The sequence below is a fragment of the Alligator sinensis genome, unplaced genomic scaffold (assembly GCF_000455745.1).
Source record: "Alligator sinensis unplaced genomic scaffold, ASM45574v1 scaffold138_1, whole genome shotgun sequence".
Lineage (NCBI taxonomy): Eukaryota > Metazoa > Chordata > Crocodylia > Alligatoridae > Alligator > Alligator sinensis.
In genome coordinates, this window is record NW_005841862.1 from 4,119,887 (window position 1) to 4,124,946 (window position 5,060).

Below are 5,060 nucleotides of genomic sequence, written 5' to 3' on the forward strand. Positions count from 1 at the left end.
ATCTCCGAATCAGTTTCGGCCGAATCAAATCAGGACAGTGATTCAAATCACCGAATCGAATCACTGTCCCCCGAATCGGCCAAATCTGAAGTGAATACTAGCCGCTTCACACAGACCTAGTAAATGGTATCATTTTTATCTCGTAGTATTTTAGTTTGCACTAGGATAAGTGACACAGAACAATAGTATGACTAGAGGCTACGACCAAAGCAGTTGCGCTGGTAGGAATTTTCTTATCTAGTGTAGAGGGGACTAACCCATCCTTTTAAAGGTGTTTTTGATCTATACTTCAGTCTTGCAAATTCCAAAGCTGCAGAATGAGGTAAAACCACTTAAAATATGCTCGGGTACTGTGTACAGTGCAAGTTTAAACTATGCTTTAAAGATAACAAATATGAGAAGAAACTGGGATTGTGTCTTTTTTGCTTTCACATAGAAGATTCTCTCACTCCGCCCTTTTCCTCCCTCTTTTTAGGACTTATGCCTTAGAAAAATCAGGCCTGGCAAATCTGATCTTACCTTGTTTTGCAGAAGAAATATCAAAGGTGTCAAAGAACTGGATTATGAACTATTTCAACCTAACTAGAAAGTAAAATATCTTGAATTTTTAGCAAAGTTATTTCTTACCAGGTTTTGTTGGGCAATTGTATTCAAAAGGTGTTAACAAACATCGACTTAAACCTCTTACTAAAAATCTGTCTCTCAGTGAATTGAATTTCACTTCTTCAGTGCTGTGATGTTATAAAAATCCTAGCTGTCCTTCTGTGGTAGAGCTTTCCTTGTACCCATTGGGGAATCTTTCAAGATGGAAAATTCTGAATTTCTTTAAAAAGTAAAGGAGGAAAAACAGGAATTTTTTTCTTGCCCAGTTTATATATAATGAAGCAAATTAAACACACAGGCTAGGGACAGAAGTTACACATAAACCAGTTTAAGTGATCCAAAACTTGTTTAAACCTATAACAGAACAGAAGTTCAGTGCACATAAGCCAATTTCAAAATGGCAGAAACTAGTTTAAGATAAATGTGGTTGGATGTATTATCAGACTTAACTGATTTAGTTAAACCGGTTTATGGAACTTCTTTCCAGATCAAAATGATTGTGACGGAGCAGCTCCAGTGCTCTGTTACTTTAAGGGCTGGAGCAGGCACCAGGCAGGTGTTTGATTAGGGTGGTCATTTAAGAGTCAGCTCTCTGGGCCCTGGCAGCAGTTTGCTGCCAGACAGCAAGGGAGAAACATCATCCTGCTACTGCTCCAGGAACATCTTGGAAGGGCTATGGGGAAGGAGGAGGCCGCTGGTCCTGGGCATGACCGAAAACTGCACCCTGCTAGAGAAGGGAGGCCCACCAGGGACTGCCAGTGACGGGGCAGCCCCATGTAAATACCAGGACCGCTAACTTCCCCAGTGAAAGGCGGGTTGGGATGCCTCAATAACTCCAGCCCCTATCATCCAGTGGGTTACTGGAGGGGAGTACTGGGGCCAGGTACTTCTACTAAGAGGCACCTGAGCCCTAAGGGGTGTAAGACCCTGTGCCTTAGCCAGAGTGAAGAGTGGGGCCAGTTCTGCTCAGAGAGCCTGCAGGGGTGTAAGATCCCAGACTCCAGCATAGGGGTGGAGTGTTGGCCCAAGGAAGGGGCAAAGTGGCCCAGTGAGGGACTAGGGGGTGAAGTTGGCCCATAGTTGGTTAATCGCCCAGCCTAGTTCAGATAAGGGTCATGGGAGAGACCCAAAAGGCTGTGCTAGGACTGACCGAAGAGAGGAGAGCAAAGTCTGATGGCCAACGGGAGCCGCTTAAAGGAGCAGAGCAGAATGATTGAGGCGCAAAGGGCCTCACATGTGAAAGCAGGCAGAGAGGAAAAGACCCCAGTGTGTGTGTGGCCCAAGAGGGCAGTGTGTGAGAGACCTAACTGTGTGCCTAGTTTGGCCCGGTCTTGAGTCGAAGATTTAACACACAGTGAGACATCTGCGAGGCATGGGACACATGTAAGGGCAAGTCTGAGCATGTATGTACCACCCATTACAGCTGGGTGCTGGAAGGGCAGCCTCCTGCCTAATTAACATTTTAATTACTTTACAACAAGGCACGGCAGGTGAGTAGGCAGGTGGTTTGCCCATAGCCAGGAGGCAGCCTGATGTGAGCATCGGGCCTTGGGAGCTTGGCCCTGTCACAATGTCCTTCTGGTCCAGGCTGTTTAACATAACATAATCCTCAGGCATAAAAAACCATAACAGAGCCCTCACGGTCTGGAAAAATCAAATTCTGTCACCATTCAAGAGTGACACTGAGCTGCTGGATCTAGGATGACTTTACCGTCTCATTTTAGTTTCATCTTCTGTTATGAAAGGCACAAGCCCTCTCTTATTGGACAAGAAATCACTTCTAGTTTAGTCTGCCATCATGAAAGGTTCAAGAAGGAGGCTATAGTATTACTAGTGCACCAGTCTGGCATGATTCCAGCTTCAGTAGAAAGGCGTTTTACATTTGTCGTACTTAAAGGCTGTGGCATGTGACTGTGCCATAGCAGCTGATGATTGGATTTCCCCAGTGAATGTGTGAGAATGTCTCAGAACTTCACTGTTCTCAGCATGCAGCACAGTATAGGGGCTGGCTGTTCAGAAGTGTTCAGAAGACATGATTAAAACTATTCAACTAATTTGCTTATGTATTAGACAACATGAATAATTTAGGACACTTCTGAGAAGTGAGAGGAGAGTTAAGTTACTCCCTCTATGGCCAAATGCAGACAGTCAAAAAGTCTGAGGCTGAATTGATTCATCTTCCCAGGTTAGTCTAAGATTTGTAGATTGAACTGATAAGCAAGTAAACAGACATTCACTTTTAATTCCAGAAATGCAGCCACATGTCTGTAGCAGGGCCCATAGTTATATATAACATTATTAATATACTTGTAATTAATTTTAATGTACTTTATCTTCTTGAGACAAAAGGGAACCAATGTACCGTAACCAGTTCATGCTCAGCAGATAGCCAGTGGTCTACTAAAAGCTGCAGAAAGCAGAAATCAGGGTGTTTTTTTTAAACTGGAAAGATTAAGTGAAACCTGGTAACTAATAGGAAGTAAGGTATTTTTTTGAAGAGAAGTCTGTTTGTAGTTAAAACATAAGCTAGTCAGTCAAGAGAGAGGCTATGAGAGAACCTAAGGTTTATCTTGACCTGCTTAAGCATGTGAAAACTACACATTTCCATGTCTGCAGCAGGATTCTTCCTTAACAGATGAGCACAGCTTTTTTCCCTAGTGTAGACTATGCAAAGAAGGGTGCAAATACAGTTAATAAGTACTTATCTAAAAGTCAAAATGTGTATTTTCTTCCCTCACAGAGAAACATACCAAACTCATGGAGAAGTCACAACTTCAGTTCCTTTTAGAATGAGGGTGGAATTTAGGATAAGGAGTACAAAAGGTCCAAAGACACTGTGGGCGCATCTACATGTATGCTTTACTATGGAGTTGACTAATTAACTCCGCAGTAAAGTGTCATCATTTACACATGTGCTGGAATTAGGGTGCAGTAAACTAATTTACTTGGCTGTAGGATAGTACTGTAGGGGACAAGTACTATTCTATAGCAGAGTAAACGTGCGATTAAATACATGTGCAATTAAATACTGGGCATAAATTGCGCCCAGTCAGCCTAGCCAACTCAGCTAGCTGTGGGGAGGGAGCCTACAGGGCAGGAGCCTGACCCTCATGCCCCAGCATGCCCTTCCACCATCACCCAGATCCCAGGGCTGATCCCCATGCCCCCTGCCAACCCAGTGCTGCTCCGCCCCAGCTCAAACTGCTGTGGTCCTGAGCTGGCAGCAGGCTTGTGGGGTCAGCTACACAGCTCAGCAGTTTTGGCACTCTTGTGCCCCACTCTCTGCTGCCACCTGGAGCCTGGGACTGACCCCCCTTAGCCTGCTGCCAGCTCGTGGGAGCTGTTTTCTCTGGTGTGAAGCGCACTGGAGTTTATTGCTTCGAGCTAATTGCTCATGTAGGTGCATCCTTGTTAAAAATTAAGCTCTGGAGGTGGTGCTATAATAAGCATTTATGGAGCACGATACACAAACACTGTAAAACATGGTAGAAGGTAGTACATGAAAACTGAATAATATAGTTTTGAATACATGTAACTCTATAGCTACCCTAACAGTCTTTGAGTGAAGGTGGGTCTGACAATGAAGGGTCAAAAATGTGAAGCATAACACATGCATATTGTCGGAGAAAATTATCCATCTAGGTTCCCAACCTGGTAAGGGAACACTTGCAGATTCTCCTGACCCCAGCAGGGCTCATTTCCCAGCTGAGACTCAAATAAGCAGGAGACCAGGGTGTGGTCTTTCCAGTTTATTTGGCCGAATGTCCCCTGTCCTCGTAAGGGCAGAGGCCCCGACTGCAACTCTGTAGCAGAAAGCCCCCTTTTCCTCTTGCCTGCATTTGCTCTCCCCTCTTTGGATATGTTTCTCTTTTTCTACCTTTTCTTCCTTCCTCTCTCTTTCACTTTAAGATAAGGAATTGTGTTTTAAAATTTGTGTGCACGCATTTTGTATCTCCCCTTGTATTTTGGTATTTTTATCTATTTGTGTGCCATGGCATTTGTAGCTTATGTTTTATACTCCTCACCTTTCAACTTTCAACTAAATGTGTTTTAGTTTCATAAGTAAGTTATACATTGTAACAATGTTAACAAGGGCAGGAATCAAACTGCCCTTCCTTGTATCAGGCTGGCCCCTGAAAGAGCGAGTAAATCAGTGATTGAATGTGTAACACTGTAGCAGCAGACACCAATTAACACCTGGGACACTGCAGATCAACCAAGGGAAGAATTAAATAGAAGACAATGTAACAACCGGGAAATCTCTAAACGTCACTGATCAAGGGCTAGAAGCCCTGGCCTGAGTTAATCAATGCTGGGGACCAACTTTTGGGCTGAATATCTCCAGATCACTCCCAGAGCCCTATTTAAAATTCATCAACAGACTTCCAAACCTGCACGTTCATGCGGATGACCCCTGGGGCTGACAGATGCCATCCAGTAGCCACCGAGGGGGGGGA